This window comes from Rattus norvegicus, chromosome 9 (assembly GCF_021556685.1).
Source record: "Rattus norvegicus strain SHRSP/BbbUtx chromosome 9, alternate assembly SHRSP_T2T, whole genome shotgun sequence".
NCBI classification, from domain to species: Eukaryota; Metazoa; Chordata; class Mammalia; order Rodentia; family Muridae; genus Rattus; species Rattus norvegicus.
Genome location: NC_141542.1, coordinates 125,223,192 through 125,250,000, shown reverse-complemented (window position 1 = coordinate 125,250,000; position 26,809 = coordinate 125,223,192). Strand labels below are relative to the sequence as shown.

Genomic DNA, 26,809 nt, shown 5'->3' with positions numbered 1-26,809 from the left:
ACCATCCATCCATCCACCCCCATCTATCCATCCATCTTCTAATCAACCATCCAACCATCCATCCATCCACCCCCATCTATCCATCCATCTTCTAATCAACCATCCAACCATCCATCCATCCATCCATCCATCCATCTATCCATCCATCTAATGTTGATATATTTCCAAAGTCTAGAATATGGTAGGGCAAGTGTTCTGAGCAATGCCCCCTCCCTCCACCGTCACTGACATCTTGTAAACTCAGGGCCTGGTTCTGTCTACTCCTATTGGTATATCTGCCATGTTGTTGCCACAATATCTTATGATAGTAAGACATTATTTTAGGGTTGGAGCAAAAGTTCATATGTTAAGAGCACTTACTGCTTTTGCAGAGGAACTTGGTTTGGTTCCAGCAGGTCTGACACCTTCTTCTGGCCTCCATGAGCATTGCACTCACATAGTGGACATATATAGACACAGACATATGCTCATGTATATAAAAATAAAGAAATGAATCATTTAGAATTGAAGATCTCATATTATTTATCCCTTTTCCCCTTTTGGGTCAATGTCTGACCATGTAGCACAGGCTGCTGGCCTGGAACCCTGTATGTGACCAGATCTCATTCCATCCCAAGATTAAGAACCTGCTGAAGCTAATACAAACCCTCCACAGTGTGGGCTGGCAAGGAAGACTATTGTCTCTCTCTTCATACTGTAACATGAGCATTACAGTGACACCCTGGACCCTGGATCATTGTAGTGCTGTCTGAGGTCACCCTGTTTAAAGCACTGTCCTCCAGGTAAGCTCTCCAGACAAACAGGTTAGCATTCACTCAAAGCTTGTTAAAAATGCTCATTTGTGAACTCATCTTGTTGATCTGTGTCCGACAACCACAGACCTACCAAAGCAAAGCAACCCAAAGCTTGACAGACCACAGATATTACTTTCCAGGTAGTGTGTCAGACCAGTGGCGAGCTAAGTCAAAGGGTAAAAATAGGACAGCAAAGTGAGTGGCAAGTTTTAAAAACTTCTGAACTAGCAGTTTGGGTAACAGTGAAGTGGCAAATCTGTGAATGTTTGATCTGAACTAAAACAAGATACAGTCAGAATTTTCACACTGGAAGACTCAGGAGTCAAAGGAAATGGAGAACAGAAACTAGTGAGAGGTGAGACTGCAAGTCAAGGGGAGGACTTGCCATGCCTCAGAGGGCATTCACACCATTGTCATCCTGTGCTTAGGGTACAATTTGTTCTGAGCAGTGCTCCCTCCTTCCACGGTCAGTGATGTCAACTCAGGACCTGGTTCTGTCTACTCCTTTTGGTATTTCTGCCATGTCATTGCTACAGCTTTGCTGGTGCTGCTGTCTGTCACCTTCCCTAGCCACTGCCCCTTGCTTTCCATGTTCATTGCTTTCGTTTGAACACTATGTATCACTATGCAGTAGTTGAGATGCTTGATAATGTCTGCTTGTAAATTATTTATTTAATACTTGCTCCTTGCTGGTCACTTTGAGTGTGATTTTATGTATTACAGCAAGACTGCTGACTTTATCTTACTTTATTTTACTGTTTGACACTCTAATGTTAAAGAAAAGAAGAAAGGAGTGGGGGAGGAGAGATGGCCTAGCCAGTAAGTGGGGTATGGTGGAATAAGAGAGAACCAATCCCTCAGATTATCTGAGAGACAGCCAGAGAGAGAGGGGGGAGAAGAGGGAGACAGAGACAGAGAGGGAGGGAGGGAGGGAGAGGTACTCTCAATGTGAACAATACCCAGTAAGTAACTGCTATATTTTTAAATGTTATTACTTTAGTTATAACTCTTCCTAGAATGCTCAGCACACTTTGAAACCAATTATGTATAAACATATATATATTATATTGTGCATTATCTATTATCTCTCTTATCTATCATCTATCTATCTATCTATCTATCTATCTATCTATCTATCCATCCATCCATCTGTCATCTGTCTATCTGAATACTTAGGCGCAGGCTTCCCTACCACCTTCAATACTAACCAGTTTTAGAGGGTGAGGAGTCAGCAAGAATGAACAGCCACAGACTGTTAAACTGTTACCAGTACCATGCTTTACAGCAACACTCCAGCATAGTTCCGAACACATTTCAGCTGCAGGAAAACCATTGCAACTAACTCCCCCAAACACCTCAGAGCTAACATTCAATAAAGTCACTGACCAAAAGAGAGTGAATGAGCAAAGGAGGAGACAGGGAGGCCAAGAAGGGAGGGGGAGGAATAAATAATACACATATATATTAATTAAAAAAAACCTGTATGCCAGGATGCATGTTTCATTTGGAACTCAGCTCTATTGATAAAAGTTTATCTTGAAACAGTTCATTTTGGGCTCCCTGACACATGGATAGGACCTTCAAATGACAAAGCGTGTTCTTCTCAGATGTTTCATCTGGGAAAAAATGACCTGTACCAAAATCAAGCAAAGGGGGATGTAACAAAGTCACTGATTGGCTGGATAATGATCCCTGGATCACTTGCAATTGCAGCCATAGCTGCAGAGATGGGCATTTCTGTTCTCCATTAGATTCTCTTTGCTTTACAATGTTGGCCTCCCCAGATAACTGGGTGTTCTGCCTCAGGTGTGGCTAACATAGCCTAAAAACACTGGGGAGCTCATGCCCTCCAAGGCAGACCCAGAGGGGGATCCTCTTACTGCATGTCTTTCAAGTGCAAATTCCAGACCGCACCCAAACTTCCATGGGATGTCTCTTAAGAGTCGAGTTTCCATGACTCCCAGGGAAGATTTATTAATTTACCCATGATTCATCAGTTTCAGTACTTCTGTCTTTTTCATTATTTTATTTTTGTGAGGCAGTCTCTTACTATGTAGTTCAGTCTAGACTCAATTGTATTATCCTCCTGCCTTGGTTGAAAATTACATTATGTGCCAGTAAGAAGGCCCAGCTGTCTCATTCTTGACTCAAGGGGTCATCTTCCTGGTTGAGGGCCGTTTTCAAGTCCTTGTCTTTGTGGCATGCGTAACCCAAACAGGAGAGTAGCTTACTGATGTATCCAGCTATATTAATCTCCCTCTGATCTGACATTACACATGTAGTGAATTTGAATTACACATTCTCCGGTCTTTCTCTCCTAACAGAGCACATGGAAGGAAGAGAGCAGAGACTGCAGCATGGGCTTCAGCATTTCCAGATTTAGATCAGTGTGCTCAACTGTGCTGATAAATGCAAATGTGTCCAGCGTGCAAAGAAAACACAGAGCGGATGCTGTGCCATCATTTTCTTCTATTCCACGCTTAGCCTTATGCCCAGTATTTTAGCCTACAGTCCTGAAAACTGCATTTGCCTGATCTGACATCCTAGATCAACAATGATTGCCACACATGAACTCCACCTTGATTAAAATCTGTACAGGACCCAAGGAGTTAAAAAAATGGACGTCAAATTCAGCATCCTATTAATAGCTTTAGAATCACAAGGCAGAAATATACTACAAAAAGAGAAGAAAACGTTTCATGTAATGCATCTTTACAGGATGTTGCAGAAGTGGGTTACACAAAGGAAATGAAGTTTACCTTTGACGCTCACTCTCTGGGTTTTTATTTTTCCGAGCTTCCAACACAGGAGACCCCGACTTCAGATTGTTGCTGTCCTTGATGGCGTTAACCAGATGTCACTCTTGGTATGTGATGTTCAATGGCTCTGAAAGATAACAAATGCAATCATTAGACACGATGACTCACTGGAAGCAGAAACTCACCAAGGGCTGATCTTGTAAAAAGTGACACTGGCAGCCATTAAGTCCAATGGGGTGAGTCGAAGAGTTGTGTCGGAAATCTACGCGATGGTTCTGGTGATGATGTTGCACTTGGCATCTTTATGCATCTCAGAAAATCAAACCAACCAGGCCCAAAAATGTCATTATTATAATTAGGTTTGATAAGCTACAGAATGCTTGTCTGTAACTATCACTTATATTCTTTTCAAAAGTAATAAAGGGAGGCAGGGAGAAACGGCTCAGTGGTTAAGAGCATAGTCGGCTCTTATAGAGGACTCGACTTCAGTTCCTAGTACCTCCCCACATCTCAGGGCTCATAGTCATCTTCTATGCTAGCTCCAGACATCTGATACCTCTGGCCTCTGCAGGCACCTGTATTCCTATGCAAAGATTCCCCCACCACACACATGATTGAAAATAATAAACACAAATCTTTAAAGGGTGATACAGTACAAATATCAAGTACTTGAATGTGGAAGGCAGAGCATATGCGCAAGATTTGAGTCATTTCCTGGGAACTACATGTTCTACTAATACAATACTCCAACTAACCAACCATGGTTTACAAAGGAGTAAAAACTGGCATTATTCCCTTTGTGGTCTCTTTGACCTCACAACAGAGCTCAACATGGCACACTCTTCCCAAGTATGCGACAAGGGGTGGGGGAGGCTTGCTGATGCCCAAGCCACACCATTCATAGGATGATCAATGATACTTCCTTAGAACGTGACAAACAGAAATTATGTCTGGGCCGCATTGTGGGGTGGGGATTGCCCGGGTTCACATCACGTGCTGTGTCGGGAGCAGGGACTCTCCTTTCTGGCAGGTCACAGACAGACGGCCTCACCACACAAATGGCCTGATGTTCTAAAAGTCCTGGGGTGCACCAAGATCTGCTCCCATTGCTTCGCTTTTGTTTTTTTTAAAAGCCGAATAACTCTGTGTGCCTTGGTGGCATACACAAATAGTTTCAGAAGAGAAAGGGAGAAGTACATTTAAGCAGTAAGCAGAAACATAGTCAGTTGAGATCACTAATGCGATTGTTGTTTTAACCTAATCACTGTAAGAATTTTAATACGGAGTTCATGTTTCAGAGCAGGGCTCTGAGATCACGGAGTTGGTGTGGTTTTGTCACTTTCACAGAGTCGTCAAAGGCAAAACTATATCTCAGGGCTTCTGCCCAGGAGCCCAGTCACCCAGTACCATGGGGTTTCCATTTCCAAAATGAACACTGGCTGGCCAAAGAGATCATGGATGACGCCATCTTGTTAGTACTCTTCCGGGCTGGGAAGGCTGACAGGAATTAAGAGACTGTTGATAGTTGGGTACGTGAGCAATAGGAACTCAGCCACCCTGTATTTATGCGGCACTTTACAAGGTACCCTGGAAACTTAATAAATCATACCTATCTCATCCCTCTAGCCTAGCGAAGGCAAAAAGAGATTCTGTTATCTGCTACAATTTGGAGACTCGAAGCCTTGATTTATGAACTATTATCCAGTTCAGTATTCTCAATATTCTCGCAAATCAAAGTCTGAGGAGAATGTCTTCACATATATGTGAGGACCAAATAAATGCTGATTTTTAAACCAAAGTGTTTGACTACGTACTGAGACTTTATTTTGAACTAAACAGAGTCTAGATATTCAACTACACAGTGCTGTTTTTAAAAAGTGGAGACATGAGGCAATTTCTCAAAGAAGATATCAGAAGATGAGCAAAGATAAGCTTTTATTACAATAGATCATTATAAAAGTTATATAGTTAATAGGTAAACGTTGGTCTTAAACATTAAAAGGGATCTTCAGTGTTACCTTGTGTAGGGTATAGTGGGTCCCAAATGTAGTTGGTTATCATTAGCTGGAAATCTTATTAAAAAGGCAGAATACAGGATCATGAAATTTCACCTTTAATCAAATATCGTGGGAAATCATCTTATTCTGTTAACCAGCTGGCCTTGTATCCTCTGTGTCAGTCCCCTGGGTAGCTAGGACTACAGGTTCATGCCACCGCGCCTAGCTACGCACAACCGGGACCTTCCTGGATAAGTCAGGGGAATCTGTACTTCGAACATGCTTCCAGTTGATTCGGCCAGCAGGTATGCTGGCATTAGGCAAGCCCCTGGGTCTTCACCAGCTTCATTACACAGAGCCTAGAGGCCTAACTTGCTCCAGGCATTTTCGGCTTGGTGGGGGAACTGATCTTAGTATGCAGAACTGTTTCTCTGTTTCTCTGTTTCTCACCTTCCCTTATCCCAACAGGTGGTGTTTCTCCCCTTATATTTGGCTCTGGTCAAATAGCAATTATTTAGCCTACACATTCTATAAGAAGAAGAGCAAAGGAATAACTATAGGTACTGAGTGCTAGAAGATTTACATGGATTTTTAAATAATATTTATTATTATAATATTTATTTCTTATATATAAGTACACTGTAGCTGTCTACAGACACACCAGAAGAGGGCATCAGATCTCATGATAGATTGTTGGGAGCCACCATGTGGTTGCTGGGAATTGACCTCAGGACTTCTGGAAGAGCAGTCAGTGCTCTTAACCACTGAGCCATCTCTCCAGCCCATGAATTTTTTTAAATTCATATATATACATGTGTGTGTATGTATATATACATATATATATGTGTGTGTGTGTATATATATATGTGTGTGTGTGTGTGTGTGTGTGTGTGTCTGTGTGTGTGTGTGTACTTGCTTGATTCAATGGCTCATCTGGCATTATGAAACTATCTCCTTTACTAGATGTAGGCAACTTTGGAGATATTTGCTAAGCCCTCTTCTCTGGTGTCTACCTAGTATTTGAAATTCTCCTATCATGAGGATACCATCTGTCAGTTGTTTGCACATTCAGTTCTTGCTTCGGGCCCTTGTTGATTAGGTCAGGAAGAGTGATTCACACAAAGAGGACAAGGAGACTGACCACAGTGCACTTGGTGGCATGATGCCACTGAGGAGGCTGAGGCAGGATGATAAGCTCATTTCAGGCCATCCTGGGCTTTATCTGGAAAAATCCCTCAAAAGACCAAATAGGAAAAAAAAACCCAAAACCAACCAACCAAACAAACAAATAACCAACCAACCAACCAACCAAACAGCCAACCAACCAACCAACCCACCAACCAACCAACCAACCCACCAACCCACCAACCAACCAACCAACCAACCAACCCACCAACCCACCAACCAAACACCAACCAACTAACCAACCAACCAACCAACCAACCCACCAACCCACCAACCAAACAACCAACCAACTAACCAACCAATCAACCAAACAACTAACCAAAAATCCCCACCCCCCAAGCAAGCATACAAGAACAGTGATAAAGTGCAGGCTTGGTCAAGTTTCTCAAGTGCTGGGCAGGGTCTTTGTCAACATTTCCTGTGTGGGCAGCAACTACAAATACTGGTGAACTCTGGAGAAGAGTGAAAGAGGCAGACTGAGAAGAAATCCCAGAAATTCATTTGTCTCCCCCTTCCTCTTCTTAACTTTTACCCTGTGGTCTCCATGAACTGAAATATCTTTGGGAAATTTCCACAATAAAACCCATTAAATTGCTTTAAAAATAATTTACTCTTTTACTCTGACTTAGTTGAAGTTTTTCTTTAACCCCAACTCAGATTTTAAACTAATATATCTAATACCATTCATTTCATAGAGGTTGCTTTATAAGCCAACCACTTCCAGTTTTTAAAAGGAGTTATTTAAAAATATTGCCCCAGACTACGGAAAGGGAAGTGCAAACTATACATGCATTAAATTTTATGGAATGCCTACCTTTTAGCAAAATATAGTTATGATATGATAGAGGGGCCCCGCTGAGAAGCTTCTTCAATCTTACCTCTGTTTCTTGCGAGATTTCTGACTTGTCAGAGTAACTGGGTCTCTTGGGAATTCAGTGCTCTTGTTTATTGAATACCTGTTGATGCTGAACTTCGGGATACCATGGATGCTCAGCCCTTCACTCATTCATGCGTCCACTCACATTCGCCCTTCCTCAAGGATGTATTATCATGTCTCAGGCACTGCTACAATGTGGGAATACAGCAGGGGACCTCTCATTTTACTGGAGGCAAGTGAGCAAAAAGAACTTATAAATATGATTAAGTGGTAAACTTGGATGTCCGTGCTTGGTTGGAGGTTGTGGGACATGCCACACTGGAGTGTGGGGGACAGGTATGAGTTAGGTTGCTAATCCAATTAGCTCAGGAAAATGGTTGTATCTATATTTTCATTCACCGAAGATGATTGTACAGAGAGGCAAACAACACATATAAAGCACCACATTTGGTACATACAGGAGCTCAACAAATCTTTTTATTACGCATTTATTTAATTTTTGGTTGATTACAATGTAAAATTGAGTTTAATCTGTGAAAAACTTGTACAAGGCGTAATTAAAATAAAAAAAAACCTGTTTTACTTCTTCTCAGTTTTTTAAACATAAGGAAGATAATCTGCTGGTAAATTAGTAAGAAGTTTCAATAAGCCATGGATAGAATTTCCGGGGAGTAAGGCATTTGCTTGAGTGCTAAGGACCTGAACTTGCTAGGCTAAGACTTTACAGACTGAACCACTGCCACAGCCAGCCATGATGTTTTCAAAGGGGAGTGAGAACCAATTGCTTAATGCTATTACAAAGGCTCTTCTGCTTCAATCCACTTTTGGGACCATGTGGGTGTCTCTGTCCAAACTGCAAACATACTTTAAAGAATGAAGTAATGCACATTCGAACCTATCTCAGAGTTTCTTGCTAATTGACAATGGCCCCTCCATCACTTGGCATGTAGGTTCATTTCCTTCCTCATTAAAGCACTACACATACACTCCTAAAGGGAACTAGAAATCACTAGACTATCAGAACATATGTGGCCAAGCAGACAAGTCCCACTGCTGTCTATTGGTTCACTGATGGCTCTCTACCTGTCTTTGAGCATGCCTTCTCCAGATGAGCCTGGCGTACACAATAAGGATGGCTATATTTCAAACATTGCTCCCAATACACTACAGTGGTGACGTTCGGTTCACCAAACCCTTGGGGTAGGCGTTATTGTCACTGACATTTTATAGGAGACATTTCGACACAGATGGGAAGAAACTGGCCAGCTTGCAACACAGAGAGACGGAAAGACAGAGAGATGAGGCTTTGATTGCATCATCCAGCATTTGTCTCAGGACAGATGTTAGGGGGCTGTTACTGTCATCATCCCATTTTACAGATGCCAACATTGAGGCACAAAGAGATTAAGTTATCTGGCCAAAGACTCGCGTAAAATCTCAGAGCCAGGATTTACTATCTAGTTCTTTGTATCATTATTTCCTATTTTTCATTCTGCTTTAGATTTAGTTTCCTTTTTTCTTAAAAAAATTCGATTTTCCTGCCAACATGCAGAACAGGCCTTATTAGTTTTTTAATCAAGTTGGTGACTAGTTCAAGTATTAGAGCCAATTTTTCAGTTGCCAGAGAGAGAGAGAGAGAGAGAGAGAGAGAGAGAGAGAGAGAGAGAGAGAGAGAGAGAGAAGTCTTATTTCAAAGTCTGTATATGCCAGCTGGCAATGCTGGCCCCATGGTCACCAACTGCAACCCTGATCCCAGCCAGCTAACTCCTGAACTCCCACTGCTCATCACTGATGAAACAATGAATTGAACACTTTATAGGTTGGAGTTTGCTGTTCATCAGTCTCATCTGTTCATTTCATAGAGAGTTGGTAAGAAGGTAGGGAGCAGGAAAAGATATACATGCACAGTTAGTATACAGCATGGCAGCCTGGCAGGAAATCTGGATCTGTAAAACACAGCAGCCTTCAGGGCTACTTCTTTTCACAAGGTTTAAAGAAATACAGTCTCCCATTCAGTGGATATTATGTGTTTACTATATGTTAGACACTGTTTCTGGCTGGAGGCAGGGGAGTGGATAGCATAGGAAACTTCCTGTCTTCATTCAGATTTATGACCTGGCATCATAATGGTAAAAAGCAGTTTTAAAGCAATAACGTATTACGAATCAAGTTTCTTTCAGGTCACCTACTGGTTCTAGATGATCCAGAGCTAGGGTGCCTCAGAGTTGTTCAGTATATAGGTTAGGCATCTGTCTGAGTGAATGAAGGGCTTTCTTGAGAGCCTAAATTGTGAGTCAGGAGGGTGAGTGGAGAATTCAATGTAGGTGGCTACTGTCCAGCCAGCAGAGGGCCTGGCAGGCAAAAGGCAGTTTGTTTGCTCTGTTGGAGTGGGCATATTTCTTCCTTACCCTTGGACATCAGAGTTCCAGGCTCCTTGGCCTGTGAACTTCAGAATACACAGTGGCAGCCATGTGGGCTTGTAGGGCTTCTGTCTCCAGCTGAGCATCAGACCCTGGTGTTTCTGGCGTTGGGAGCCAGACTTACAGCTCCTAGTATCCCCATTTGTTACCTGTAAGTCAGTTCCCTGATGAATACCCTCTCCCCTCTCTCCTCTTGGGTCTGTCTCTGCAGGTTGCTGACTGGAGCAATGTTTCTATGGTTTTGCACACATAATTAAACCACAGGTATTATAGTGGAAGGAACCCTGGGGATCCAGGGATTACAGAGGACCAATGGGAAGAGAAAAATATTCCTACTTTCAAGAATGAAATAAAGTCATGTAGATGTATATTTTCTTCTGATAAGATACTTTAGGCAAACTCAACATTTTAACATTTTCTTTTATTCTATGACAATTAAAAACCACTCTCCAGAGCTTTTGTGCTAAGTCAATTATAACGATAATTAAGCAAATAATCTGAAACCCCCGATTCCAATTAAAACATCTCTAATTGATTTAGTCTTTAAAAATGTCATATAACTGATTGTTATAACAACATGTCCAGTGTCAGAGAAATAATAATAAAACCTAAATTGGCTTTTAAATCAACACAAAATCTCATTCTTCCCTGAATCATTAGCATAATTCAGTTATCAAATCAAGTGCCTGGTCACTAATGCTGGTAACATTTACCATCATCAGTCTGAATAAAAGCATCTACCCTAAAGCCACTTAATAATGAAAAACGAAAGTCTTTCAGCTTAAAGTACTGTTTATTAACTACAATATATCACAGTGTCAATTCATACAACTATTTGCAATGACTGGAGGTTTTTAACATTATATTGTTATTTTTATGTTAACCATACAGTATGCATTATTTTCTTATTCTTATTCATATGCTTCTCCTCCCATTGATGCCAGACAAGGCCATCCTCTGCTACACATGCAGCTGGAGCCATGGGTCACTCCATGTGTACTCTTTGGTAGGTGGTTTAGCCCTTGGGAACTCAGAGGGGTCCAGTTGGTTGATATTGTTGTTCTTCCTATGGGGTTGCAATCTCCTTCAGCTCCTTCGGTCCTCCCCTTAACTCCTCCACTGAGGTCCTCGTGTTCAGTCTCATGGTTGATTGCAAGAGAAGGCTGTAATGGCGTTCTCTTCGTCCCTCCCATTTTTGTTACTGTTACTTTTGTAGCCACTTTACATCATGATTTTCTTCCTAGATATCATTTTAAGTTTTCTTCAGTAACATTCCAACTTCTGAAAATTAGTAGCTTAGTTCAGGAACCTCCGTCCCTGTAGATCTAAGAGGCTCCTCCCCCAGGAGAGGTGTTCCGAGCCTGGCCAGGAAGTTCCGGTTCAATACCAGCCCGAGGTGAGCAAAGAAAAGGCACTGGAGACTAAACGTCCCCTCCTAGAACTACTTCCAGTAAAGTAGGATAGAACCCTGCTTGCTAACCACGAATGGGGAGAAAAGTTGCCAAAAATAAGGGAGTTAAATGCAATCAGAGGCCCTTGATTTAACAAACGAAAGGCCCAGGATATAATTAGGAACAACACAAAACAAAGTAAAATCGTAACTCGAACGTGGAAGGGTATGGGTTAGGCTCACTATTGCTGTGACAAAACACCATGACCTAAGCAACTTGGAGAGGAAAGTCTAGCTTTCACTTCATTAGCACTGCACATCACTGAAGGAAGTCAGAGCAGAAACTCAAACAGGGCAGGAACCTGGAGACAGGAGCAGATGCCATGGAGGGGTATTGCATACTGGCTTTCTCAGCTTGCTTTCCCAGGACAATCAAACCAGGCACAATGGGCTAGACTCTCCCTGTCAATCACTAATTAAGAAAATGCCCTGCAGGCTAGCCTCCAGTCCAACGCTTCTTCCTCTCTTAGATGCTAGCTCCTGTGTAGTTGACATAAATTAGCATAATGAGATGAACCAAGTGATAAATTATGTGGGCCATGATTTTAAGGTGTTATTCTAACACCGTTTCACTAATTACAAATTCTCTCTGTAATAATGGGAAAACGACTCACCCGACAAATTATTAAAAGTAAAAGAAAATTAAAATGCAAATTGTGGGACTTAAAAGTAAAATACATTTCTTTAATAAGAGAGTACGGGGTGAACTCCAAAGAGTAGAGATGATAGAATGGGTAAATTTGAACACAAAACAGTTTCATTCACCAAATCTGAGGAGAAAAGAGGCCTCAAGGCCATACAGGAAAATGGCAGAAGTATCTGCAGCTATCAAAACAAACCTAAAAATTGGTTAGATTTTTTTTCTAAGGAATAACAAAGACATACAAATAAAATACTAAAGTTAGTACCATAAGACTGGAGAGGCCATGGGCCTACGGGAAAATCAAAAGCTAATATTTGCCTAAAAAAAAAAATCATCACAATAAAATGTCTCCTAATGACATTCTGCTATACCCATAGACCAGAGTCTCATTCAGCCGTCACCAGAGATGCTTCCTCTGCAGTAGATGGGACTAACATAGAGACCCACAACTGGACAGTTTTTATAGTTAGATTTTGGACACTCTGTCCTAAGTAGAAAGGGGCTATGCCTCAGGGCCTATGTAGAACAGGATGACAAATGATCCTGAGAGCCTAAGGGAAAACACCACACTGAGGAAACAGGGTCTTTCAGGTATAGCAGGAGTGATACACGTATAAACACCCGCTCACAAAGGAAGATTTACTTTTCTCCAACAGAATCTCACTGGGTATATAAACCATACTTCAGGGTGGGCGCCATGCCCCAGCAGTAGATGACAAAACAAGATAAGCTCAACGGTATAGTGATATTTCTGTAGAATTTTGTCTCATGTTTGGACTCTTTTCTTTTGTTTTGGGTCTTACTACTCTTTTGCTTATATTCTCTATTTTGTGTTTTTGTGGGTTGTGTGTGTTTCTTTCCTTCCTCCCTCCCTCCCTCCCTCCCTCCCACCTTCCCTCCCTCCCTTCCTTCCTTCCTTCCTTCCTTCCTTTCCATCTTTCTCTTTCTGTTTTGCATGCTTATTTTCTACACAGAGGGAGAAAAAGTGTGGAGTTGGATGAGTGGGAGGATGGGGAAGAACTCAAAGGAGTAGAAGATCAGGAAGGCATGACCAGAATATATTGAAGGGAAAAATTATAAATGAAAAACTCTAGAGAGAGGCAGACACGGCTGGGAAACCAGAAGAGACTACACGCTGCACACATTACTGATTCCAGAGGAAAACACCAAACGCCATCTGGAACCCTGGTGCACTGAACCTCCCGGAAACGGCGGCGCAGATCTTCCTGGTTGCTGCCGCCGCAGAGAGCTTGTGGGCAGCACCCCGAGAGCAAACTTGAGCCTCGGGACGACAGATAAGACCAACTTTTCTGCTGCAAGTGATCTGCCTGGTGAACTCAAGACACAGGCCCACAGGAACAACTGAAGACCTGTAGAGAGGAAAAACTACATGCCCGAAAGCAGAACACTCTGTTCCCATAACAGGCTGAAAGAAAACAGGAAAACAGGTCTACAGCACTCCTGACACACAGGCTTATAGGACAGTCTAGCCACTGTCAGAAATAGCAGAACAAAGCAACACTAGAGATAATCTGATGGAGAGAGGCAAGCGCAGGAACCCAAGCAACAGAAACCAAGACTACATGGCACCATCGGAGCCCAATTCTCCCACCAAAGCAAACACGGAATATCCAAACACACCAGAAAAGCAAGATCTAGTTTCAAAATCATATTTGATCATGATGCTGGAGGACTTCAAGAAAGACGTGAAGAACTCCCTTAGAGAAACACAGGAAAACATTAATGAACAAGTAGAAGCCTACAGAAAGGAATCGCAAAAATGCCTGAAAGAATTCCAGGAAAACATAAATAAACAAGTAGAAGCCCATAGAGAGGAGACACAAAAATCCCTGAAAGAATTCCAGGAAAACACAATCAAACAGTTGAACGAATTAAAAATGGAAGTAGAAGCAATCAAGAAAGAACACATGGAAACAACCCTGGATATAGAAAACCAAAAGAAGAGACAAGGAGCTGTAGATACAAGCTTCACCAACAGAATACAAGAGATGGAAGAGAGAATCTCAGGAGCAGAAGATTCCATAGAAATCATTGACTCAACTGTCAAAGATAATGTAAAGCAGAAAAAGCTACTGGTCCAAAACATACAGGAAATCCAGGACTCAATGAGAAGATCAAACCTAAGGATAATAGGTATAGAAGAGAGTGAAGACTCCCAGCTCAATGGACCAGTAAATATCTTCAACAAAATCATAGAAGAAAACTTCCCTAACCTAAAAAAAGAGATACCCATAGGCATACAAGAAGCCTACAGAACTCCAAATAGATTGGACCAGAAAAGAAACACCTCCCGTCACATAATAGTCAAAACACCAAACGCACAAAATAAAGAAAGAATATTAAAAGCAGTAAGGGAAAAAGGTCAAGTAACATATAAAGGCAGACCTATCAGAATCACACCAGACTTCTCGCCAGAAACTATGAAGGCCAGAAGATCCTGGACTGATGTCATACAGACCCTAAGAGAACACAAATGCCAGCCCAGGTTACTGTATCCTGCAAAACTCTCAATTAACATAGATGGAGAAACCAAGATATTCCATGACAAAACCAAATTTACACAATATCTTTCTACAAATCCAGCACTACAAAGGATAATAAATGGTAAAGCCCAACATAAGGAGGCAAGCTATACCCTAGAAGAAGCAAGAAACTAATCGTCTTGGCAACAAAACAAAGAGAAGAAAAGCACACAAACATAACCTCACATCCAAACATGAATATACCAGGAAGCAATAATCATTATTCCTTAATATCTCTCAACATCAATGGCCTCAACTCCCCAATAAAAAGACATAGATTAACAAACTGGATACGCAACGAGGACCCTGCATTCTGCTGCCTACAGGAAACACACCTCAGAGACCAAGACAGACACTACCTCAGAGTGAAAGGCTGGAAAACAACTTTCTAAGCAAATGGTCAGAAGAAGCAAGCTGGAGTAGCCATTCTAATATCAAATAAAATCAATTTTCAACTAAAACTCATCAAAAAAGATAAGGAAGGACACTTCATATTCATCAAAGGAAAAATCCACCAAGATGAACTCTCAATCCTAAATATCTATGCCCCAAATACAAGGGCACCTACATACGTAAAAGAAACCTTACTAAAGCTCAAAACACACATTGCACCTCACACAATAATAGGAGGAGATTTCAACACCTCACTCTCATCAATGGACAGATCATGGAAACAGAAATTAAACAGAGACGTAGACAGACTAAGAGAAGTCATGAGCCAAATGGACTCAACGGATGTTTATAGAACATTCTATCCTAAAGCAAAAGGATATACCTTCTTCTCAGCTCCTCATGGTACTTTCTCCAAAATTGACCATATAATTGGTGAAAAACGGGCCTCAACAGGTACAGAAAGATAGAAATAATCCCATGCATGCTATTGGACCACCATGGCCTAAAACTGGTCTTCAATAACAATAAGGGAAGAATGCCCACATATATGTGGAAATTGAACAATGCTCTACTCAATGATAACCTGGTCAAGGAAGAAATAAAGAAAGAAATTAAAGACTTTTTAGAATTTAATGAAAATGAAGGTACAACATACCCAAACTTATGGGACACAATGAAAGCTGTGCTAGGAAAACTCATAGCGCTGAGTGCCTGCAGAAAGAAACAGGAAAGAGCATATGTCAGCAGCTTGACGACACACCTAAAAGATCTAGAACAAAAAGAAGCAAATACACCCAGGAAGAGTAGAAGGCAGGAAATAATCAAACTCAGAGCTGAAATCAACCAAGTAGAAACAAAAAGGACCATAGAAAGAAACAACAGAACCAAAAGTTGGTTCTTTGAGAAAATCAACAAGATAGATAAACCCTTAGCCAGACTAAGGAGAGGACACAGAGTGTGTGTCCAAATTAACAAAATCAGAAATGAAAAGGGAGACATAACTACAGATTCAGAGGAAATTCAAAAAATCATCAGATCTTAGTATAAAAGCCTATATTCAACAAAACTTGAAAATCTGCAGGAAATGGACAATTTCCTAGACAGATACCAGGTACCGAAGTTAAATCAGGAACAGATAAACCAGTTAAACAACCCCATAACTCCTAAGGAAATAGAAGCAGTCATTAAAGTCTCCCAACCAAAAAGAGCCCAGGTCCAGACGGGTTTAGTGCAGAATTCTATCAGACCTTCATAGAAGACCTCATACCAATATTATCCAAATCATTCCACAAAATTGAAACAGATGGAGCACTACCGAATTCCTTCTATGAAGCCACAATTACTCTTATACCTAAACGACACAAAGACCCAACAAAGAAAGAGAACTTCAGACCAATTTCCCTTATGAATATCGACGCAAAAATACTCAATAAAATTCTGGCAAACCGAATCCAAGAGCACATCAAAACAATCATCCACCATGATCAAGTAGGCTTCATCCCAGGCATGCAGGGATGGTTTAATATATGGAAAACCATCAACGTGATCCATTATATAAACAAACTGAAAGAACAAAACCACATGATCATTTCATTAGATGCTGAGAAAGCATTTGACAAAATTCAACACCCTTTCATGATAAAAGTCCTGGAAAGAATAGGAATTCATGGCCCATACCTAAACATAGTAAAAGCCATATACAGCAAACCAGTTGCTAACATTAAACTAAATGGAGAGAAACTTGAAGCAATCCCACTAAAATCAGGGACTAGACAAGGTTGCCCACTCTCTCCCTACTTATTCAATATAGTTCTTGAAGTTCTAGCCAGCGCAATCAGACAACAAAGGATGTCAAGGGGATACAGATCGGAAAAGAAGAAGTCAAAACATCACTATTTGCAGATGATATGATAGTATATTTAAGTGATCCCAAAAGTTCCACCAGAGAACTACTAAAGCTGATAAACAACTTCAGCAAAGTGGCTGGGTATAAAATTAACTCAAATAAACCAGTAGCCTTCCTCTACACAAAAGAGAAACAAACTGAGAAAGAAATTAGGGAAACGACACCCTTCATAATAGACCCAAATAATATAAAGTACCTCGGTGTGACTTTAACCAAGCAAGTAAAAGATTTGTACAATAAGAACTTCAAGACATGAAGAAAGAAATTGAAGAAGATCTCAGAAGATGGAAAGATCTCCCATGCATATAGATTGGCAGGATTAATATATTAAAAATGGCCATTTTACCAAAAGCTATCTACAGATTCAATGCAATCCCCATCAAAATACCAATCCAATTCTTCAAAGAGTTAGACAGAACAATTTGCAAATTCATCTGGAATAACAAAAAACCCAGGATTGCTAAAACTATCCTCAACAATAAAAGGACTTCAGGGGGAATCACTATCCCTGAACTCAAGCAGTATTACAGAGCAATAGTGATAACAACTGCATGGTATTGGTATAGAGACAGACAGATAGACCTGGAATAGAATTGAAGACCCAGAAATGAACCCACACACCTATGGTCACTTGATTTTTGACAAAGGAGCCAAAACCATCCCATGGAAAAAAGATAGCATTTTCAGCAAATGGTGCTGGTTCAACTGGAGGGCAACATGTAGAAGAATGCAGATCGATCCATGCTTATCACCCTGTACAAAGCTTAAGTCCAAGTGGATCAAGGACCTCCACATCAAACCAGACACACTCAAACTAATAGAAGAAAAACTAGGGAAGCATCTGGAACACATGGGCACTGGAAAAAATTTCCTGAACAAAACACCAATGGCTTACGCTCTAAAATCAAGAATCGACAAATGGGATCTCATAAAACTGCAAAGCTTCTGTAAGGCAAAGGACACTGTGGTTAGGACAAAACGGCAACCAACAGACTGGGAAAAGATCTTTACCAATCCTACAACAGATAGAGGCCTTATATCCAAAATATACAAAGAACTCAAGAAGTTAGACTGCAGGGAGACAAATAACCCTATTAAAAATGGGGTTCAGAGCTAAACAAAGAATTCGCAGCTGAGGAATGCCAAATGGCTGAGAAACACCTAAAGAAATGTTCAACATCTTTAGTCATAAGGGAAATGCAAATCAAAACAACCCTGAGATTTCACCTCACGCCAGTGAGAATGGCTAAGATCAAAAACTCAGGTGACAGCAAATGCTGGCGAGGATGCGGAGAAAGAGGAACACTCCTCCATTGTTGGTGTGATTGCAGACTGGTACAACCATTCTGGAAATCAGTCTGGAGGTTCCTCAGAAAATTGGACATTGAACTGCCTGAGGATGCAGCTATACCTCTTTTGGGCATATACCCAAAAGATGCCCCAACATATGAAAAAGACACGTGCTCCACTATGTTCATTGCAGCCTTATTTATAATAGCCAGAAGCTGGAAAGAACCCAGATGCCCTTCAACAGAGGAATGGATACAGAAAATGTGGTCATCTACACAATGGAATATTACTCAGCTATCAAAAACAATGCCTTTATGAAATTCATAGACAAATGGTTGGAACTGGAAAATATCATCCTGAGTGAGCTAACCCAATCACAGAAAGACATACATGGTATGCACTCATTGATAAGTGGCTATTAGCCCAAATGCTTGAATTACCCTAGATCCCTAGAACAAATGAAACTCAAGACGGATGATCAAAATGTGAATGCTTCACTCCTTCTTTAAATGAGGAAAAAGAATACCCTTGGCAGGGAAGGGAGAGGCAAAGATTAAAACAGAGACTGAAGGAACACCCATTCAGAGCCTGCCCCACACGTGGCCCATACATATACAGCCACCCAATTAGACAAGATGGATGAAGCAAAGAAGTGCAGACTGACAGGAGCCGTATGTAGATCGCTCCTGAGAGACACAGCCAGAATACAGCAAATACAGAGGCGAATGCCAGCAGCAAACCACTGAACTGAGAATAGGTCCCCCGTTGAAGGAATCAGAGAAAGAACTGGAAGAGCTTGAAGGGACTCGAGACCCCATATGTACAACAATGTCAAGCAACCAGAGCTTCCAGGGACTAAGCCACTACCTAAAGACTATACATGGACTGACCCTGGACTCTGACCTCATAGGTAGCAATGAATATCCTAGTAAGAGCACCAGTGGAAGGGGAAGCCCTGGGTCCTGCTAAGACTGAACCCCCAGTGAACTAGACTGTTGGGGGGAGGGCGGCAATGGGGGGAGGGTTGGGAGGGGAACACCCATAAGGAATTGGAGGGGGGAGGGGGATGTTTGCCCGGAAACCGGGAAAGGGAATAACACTCGAAATGTGTATAAGAAATACTCAAGTTAATAAAAAAAAAAAAGCGAGCAGAGAACTAGATCAACAGTAATCCAAACAAAGCAAAACCAAGTCCTTCATAAATAATTGTTTGAAATTAGTGCTAAACTGTATCTGTATTCAGGGTGACTCCCAATGCATACAATATTCTTGTATTTGTAGAATGAAGAATTATTGAAATGAAAAAGAAAAAAAACTCACTAGGAAGTTGAGAATAAATGTTTCAAAAAATTGTTCAATTGTTTTCTAAAATAATTTCTGTTAAATGTCACATTTGCGTATAAACCTGGCTTTCAGTGTTATCTGGCATTGAAGAGATGATTATAAAATCCGATCATAATGGGCTTCTAAGTAATAAAATCTCAACTACCCAACATTAAGCTGACTTGCATTCTTTTGGTGAGCCCACTTCTGAGTATTGTTTATTCAGAAAAGTTACAAACTTGTGTCTTGTACTGTTTAAACAGCTTACTGACTAAGAAGCAGGACACAGGAGCTCCTGGATCTTGTCTTCCAAAGGTTATTTCTGTCGGGACACGTGTGAAAGCAGCATTTATGGAAGACAAACCCCAAATGTTAGCAATTGTGTTGATTTTGAGAATTGTCTTTGAATTTAACAGTCTACAGACACTCCCAATTTGAAATAATTTCTCTGCTTAGTATAGTCGTACAGATATTAACATCCACCCCCTTTCCTTTCCCCAATCTCATGACCCAAGAGTCGCACGCCTTGCACACAGGCGAGTTTCTAAATATATCACTATTCCATTCTGAATGCTCTTACAGACATGCATGTGTCCTCCATAGGCTATTTGGGATGTTAGTGTTTCCTGAGAGGGTGAGTGGTGGAATCCTTTTATATCTAATATCAGCTCTTTCAAAGCAGATCAGCACTATTGAGACTACCCTTCAAATTAAAATAAAACAGTCTGACTCAACATCGAAAAATGTCAACTGCTGAACATAAGGGGTCTGATATAACCAATCATAGTCTGGCAAACACTCAAGGTTTCCCCCATAGCAACAGCGCTGATGGCATAGCAACCACAGCTGCTTTAGCACAGAAGAATTAAGAAAAAGAAAATATTCTTGGAAAGAAGCATAACCCATGTCCAAGTCTCAGAAGTCACTTTGCCTTCACAGAGGGAGGGGAATGTGGATGTTGCCACTCCTTTCTTACTGGCTGAAGATGTAGTAGTTCAAGATGGCAGCCACCTAGCCTACAATGCTCCAGGCCAAGCACTCCACATCTAAAACTTCCCAAATTGTTCTTGTGCAGACTGGTGCAATGTTAGAGAACAATCTATAATTATTTTCCAAAGATGAAAGGCTTTCCACTGTTGGAAAGGATCACTTTAAAGAAAAATTTACTGAAGTTGTGAATGCACTTCATCAGCACTTGAAGAGTGCTAAGATCCATCTTGGACTGCTTTGATTAAGGTAAATATTTTTACACGGATCGAAATACAAGCCTGTGCAATGAGGATTTGGAGCATGTGAGTGGAATACTTGTATTATGATGGGCATACACCATGAAAGAATATAATTAAAATTCATTTCCAGAGGCTGGGAGACTCAGATCCTTTTCCTTGATATCAAAGGCCAATACCGAACAATACATGAAGAGACAGAGTCTCATTCTCTGGAGGAAGGACTCAGATGAAGACAAGTGCTTCCATTTCATAAGCCTCACCCTACTAGTAACACTGGAATTGACCATGGATATGCTTGCATGACAGGTTGACTCATTGTAAGCAGACAGGTTTTAGAGAAAACTGCATGGATATCTATTCACACTATTCTAGAATAAACCTTGAAACTCATATTGATCAAATTAATGTGATGACACACCTGCAGATTCATCTCCTATAAAGAAAGAGTCCCAGAACCCATCCCTTCTTATTAGTGTTAATCAATTTTACGGGCAACCATTGGTTTGTTATAAGCTTTGGGTCTGGGCAAAATTGACCAAACTGAAATGGAATTATCTATGATTACCTTCCATGTCTCCAGGTCCAAGACACCTGTGTACCTGACCTTCTGTGAAGTTGGGAGAACTAGAGACAACAGACAACACCCAACAGAAAAGGGTTTGCCTGCATGGTGAAAAGCATTACTCTGTTATAAGGGGGTTGCCAGTCTATATTAGTTCTTCTTGGTCTACAAAATCAAACTCTTTAGGTCTCAAGGAAACTCATTCAGTCTTATGGAATGAGTGGTTGTTCAGTTCAAAATCTGTACATGAAGAATAAACCACCAACCAAAGACTACATGTGGAGTGACCCATAGCTCTAGCCACATATGTAGCAGAGGATGGCCTTGCTGGGCATCAGTGGGAGGGGGCCCTTAGTCCTGTGAAGGCTCAATGCCCCAGTGTAGGGGAATGCCAGGGAGTGGGTGTGTGGGTGGGGGAGCACCCTCATAGAAGCAGAGGGAGGGGGGATGGGATAGGGGGTTTTCAGAGGGGAAACTGGGAAAGGTGATACCATTTGAAATGTAAATAAATATAGTATCCAATAAAAAATAAAATTTCAAATTGATAAAAAAGAGTTTCTTTTATATTTCATTTTTATACTATATTAGAATTTTGTCATTTTTTCCTTCCCTTTCTTCTGTCCAAATCCTTCTCATCCTCCTTCAAATTCATGATCTCTTTTCATTAACTTTACAAGGAGAAAGACCAGAAACCCAAATTACCATGCCCAAACAATTAAAGCCAGATTTTTTTTTATTAGTATTTAGGGCTGCCTCCCCTAATGGCAGTGTTTAAGAAGCCAGCTTTGGATGGAAGGAAGACAAGTTTTCCGTAGCTCAGGAGTAAAGGGTTTTCCAAATGGGGAATATGGCAGGCAAAATAGGAGGGGCCACAGTAATAAAATATAATTAGGCATAACCAATTAGACACAAAGACCTCCTAAGACAAAGGCGTGATTGAAAGTTGGTTATAACAACAGATTGTCATAACAAGGTTGTTATGACGAGGTAGTCTGAACAACCTTTTGAAACAAAGGTAGGGTTGTGAGATGGTTAATAACATCGTTTTGAAAGAAATATGCGGTTGCCATTTCCTGAAACAGCAAGTAAAGCACCATTCGTAGTTAAGGCAACAAGTGGGGTACAGCCCAATCCTTGAGAAATGGAGGATTAATTGTAAGATTTTTTTTTGTGTGTGTGCAAACTCCATATTTCCCTGTCACCTCCCATGCATTCCCTACCATTGAAGAAACTGCTTTAGAAGATGGGACAAAAATTATAAGCACAGGGGAACTAAGAAGTGTAGCATGATACCAGCTGTATAAGAAAATAGATTCAACTACCATAGGTCCTGACCACTTTCCTTTAAGCCCTGGAGGTTGTATCTATGAAGAGTCTTGGCTTGGGCAAAGGGCTCCTGTTGAGTAGAGATCAACACATGACAAAATTTGTATGGAGGAGAGCCCAAAGAGACATGTAAAACATCTACAATAAGGGCTTTTTGACATCGGCCCCCTTAAATCATTCTGCCTCATTGCTCAGCCAGGATCCAGAATTTTACAACTGGTCCTGGGTCTCTTGATGACAAGACCCAGGTCTTGATGAGAGACCACATATGGGAATTGGGGCACATATTGAGACATGAGCCATAGTCACAGAACTCATTGCAGAATTCCATTTGCCATATGGATATTTGATCACGGTGGGACATCTGACTGCTGGAGAAACACAACAGCCTTCTTGGTTCCCTACACAGCCAGACTTCCATCCACTTACTGCTACGTTATCTTGTCCTATGGATTCCCTTTAATGTCACTTCCTCTCTACCTACAGCCAAACCCACATCCACATTACAGGGCAGAGGGAACCTCAATGCCACCAAAACATCTGGTTCTTTTAGGCAACTGACAAGGTTATTATTTCTTGGATAGACCTGTTAATTTTTTCTAACCTACAAGTTAGCGGGGATTATGGAACATAAAAATGTTGCCATGTAGTGAATGAGAGGCCATTGTTGTTCATGGGGACTATCTGAAGGGGCAACGCATTCTGCTAAATCATACCAGGGACTTTACAGTTGTCAAAATAATGCTCCTAACAATGTTCCCAGGAGAAAATATTCACTATCCTATGAAATTTGCAAGGCCTGTGTGTTACAAGCTAGTTTCTGCTTAAGTCAAAATTCTTAGCACTGAAATCATCATGGACACCTCTATTATTTTCTCATTGGCAGTGCTCACTGGATTCTGGATATTTTGGCATTTATGCTGTGGTAATTACAGAAGGCACCATTCCCATTCTGTAAAAGCCAGAGGAAATGAGGGACGAGGTTTTGTTGAAGGTCACGGTGCTATAACAGCCAGTACATATCCTCAGCTATAACCTACAGGGTCCATTTCAACTTCAAATCCTCATAACTATCCTGTGGAGGTTTAATACTTAGTGATGTGGTCAAAAATTGAGATTTCATTGCATTTGGATTCTTTCTTCGATAGTTCCATCAAACACGTATTTGGGCCACTTATTACATCTCGTTATTCTTTTAAAAAAATCTTTCTTTGCACCCACTCCAAACCAATATATTATGCGAGGCCCTTGATTTATTCATTAGTCAAGGCCATTGGTTGTGTTACATGTTTAAACCATAGTCCTTAGTATCTGGGAGTGGAAATCTCCATTTTGAAATTTTGTTTTCAGCCTTAAGAACTTCAAAACTTCTTTGGAGACAATGGCTTAGTTCTTGTTACCTTCAGAACCATCACCTATTTTTATAGTAGTCCTATGGATAATATATTATACTGATATTCTAATTAAGAAGACTGACGCTCACATAGCATAGGACCAGAGACTGAGATCCCACAGTGCCTATGTCAGAAGCAGAGCGCAATCTTGTCTGAAGCTCAGCATGTACGCTGATCTATTATACTATCTTCCCAGTAATGTCCAAAGAGGAAGGCTGGTATAAACTATGCAAGAAGAATATTCCATGTATGCACTAACGGGGAGAACAATTTCTAGCAGGATCAATATGCCAGAATTGCACAAAGGATATCTCCTATTAAAAGACAGAGAGATTTTAGGTCGGAAGAACCTGAGGACATGCCTATGTGTGAGGGGTGCAAGCGGAGCCATGAGGAGTCAGTAAAAGGCTTTCATGTGCATGTGGGGTATGGGCTGTGAATGATAAAGGGATAGGAAATGGAAATCTTGGAGGCAGCCACTGGCATGACTTCTAGTTTGGCCACCTGTGACTGAATGTGCTAGGGGATGCATTTCACCTTTCTGGGTATCAGTGTCTGAAGGTTGAGCATGCTGGCACTGAGTGTGAATGTGTTTCTGAAAGTGAGGGAGAGTTGGTGCTATATCCTGCATGTGCTCTGGTCTTCCTAAGTATGTCTTCTATTCTGAACGAACGAACTTGGGCTTTCCACAGTAAGCAATGGAAGTCTTCAGACAACAGAACGACCCATACCTTGCACATGCTCTTCCCTACTAAACAACCAAGTGAATCCTAAAGACAAAGTTCCTTCTAATATGATCGCAGTGATCAGAGTTTCAACCTGACAAAATCACCAGGGAGATGGCTCTCTGAGTATGTCTTTGAGAGAATATCTTCATAACAACTTACATAGGAAAACCCATCTTAATTTCTAGCCTGACCGTACCCTCATTCTCCACGTACAGTGGAGAATCCTGTGCCATATAAAAGGAGAGATCAAGTTAGGCTTGGTGGTACAAGTTCATTGCCCTTTGCTTCTTGGCTGTCAATTCTGAATGACCAACTATGTTGAGCTCCTGCTGTTTCGATTTCCCTTCTATGAGCAACTATACCTTGAAATGTGATATAAAATAACCCTTTCTTTTTTAAGTTGATTTATCAAGATATTTTATCACAGCAACAGGAAAAGAAACACATTTGATAACACAGCTCTCTCCCATTGTAGTTGAGAGTCATGTCTGGCTTCCCACTGTCAACCGAATAAGTCAGAAATGTCTTCCTTTGTTCACCATCATTTTCTGCTTCAGCTATTCAGAGTGCCCCAGGGCAGGGTGACCAATGTACCCTCATCTGCAAAGCTGTATAGTACACTGGGAAAGTATTCGTCCTCTAACACATACTTTCTAAAGTTTCTGTGGATTTAGATTTTCTCTTTGTACTATATTATCAGAAAATGTGTACCTTTTACGACTTAATTCAATGCCAATATCACGACCAGCTGCTGAAATCAGAAGAGTTGGCACCCATAGGATAACTGTCATGGAATATGAACTATTAAGATCAGTTGATAAGGTTTGTCTCAAACCATGCATTTGGAATATATTTGAAAGTTGAAAGAGTATTTCAAAGGCCTTTACTCCTTCACAGTGGCCCTTCTGGTATGGACATGGTTGCTTCCCTTCATCACCGATGTTCTCTGAACCATGTGTATCCAACCAATTTACATGTGCCCATCTGAACCTCATACGCCAAGCTGAGAAAGAAGTCACATTTAATCTGGACAAGTTACTGGAACCTGGTCTTCAGAAAAACACTTTTTGGCAAGGTAAGTTAGAAATATCCACTACTTTTGGCCAATGATAGATAGTACAGGGGTGTGTGTTAAGGTCTAGACAGCAACCTGAAGAGAGAACGGGGTGGCTGTGCATATCTAAAGCAAGAACTTCAATGAATGGGCGGTAGGGTCCAGGGGATTTGAGTGAAAACAAAGTAATGTTCTACTGTTCTCCTGGTTAGATAGATAATTTCACATTTCCTTAACAATTTGACTCAAATCAATAAGACTATTAGTGGCTGAGAATTTTGTGCATACACTTCTTTTAAAAACAAAGGCCACCTATTATATTCATAAATGAAATATTAAAGTTAAGTCTCCTTTCTCTAAAGAATACGACCTCTGCCTGTAGGATGGACTGATTTCCTGGCAGAGTTACACTGGGTGAGCAGCAACTGAACACAAAGATTGCCTCCCGAAGCTTTGGGAACCTGTTCTCAATTATCATTGAAATGTCACCAGAGAGGCACTGAAACAGTTTTTGATAAGATACAAACTATCGAACTGGATCCCACTGCTAGTGGGAGGCACTTTTAATTTCACAGTTGGTTGACATATATGTGATGGCGTCATAAAGGGGATGTGTGGCAGTGATTTCCTCTGATGGGAGAGTGGCTGTCAACACCGAGTACCTTCTACCTCGACAGAATACACTATTTCATAGACCCATTTTACAACATCTTCGTAGTGTATCTGGACAAATAACAACCACTAATTTACTTTATTGTTCCCTTGTTAGAATCCCTTTTGGTCTCCGTTTTAGAAACTATCTAGGGTTTTGTACTCCTTTTTCATTTGGTAATATTTATCCAGTGTTCCAATAAACAGACATATTTATCTGTAGTCGACTGGTCATTGGTATAAATAATGTTCTGTTCACACTGAGAACATTGTGGCATTATGTTC

At 40.9% G+C, this 26,809-nt stretch overlaps 1 protein-coding gene across 10 annotated transcripts in view; it reads right to left on the bottom strand.

The window, feature by feature from the left end:
* Dlgap1 (DLG associated protein 1) overlaps positions 1–26,809 on the bottom strand; it is an 870,386-nt gene that overhangs the window by 557,072 nt on the left and 286,505 nt on the right. For 9 of the 10 annotated variants that reach the window (XM_087567550.1, XM_087567553.1, XM_087567556.1 and 6 more), the window contains one exon: positions 3,554–3,680. The gene's annotated coding sequence lies outside the window, so the exon portion shown is untranslated. 10 annotated transcript variants of the gene reach the window in all.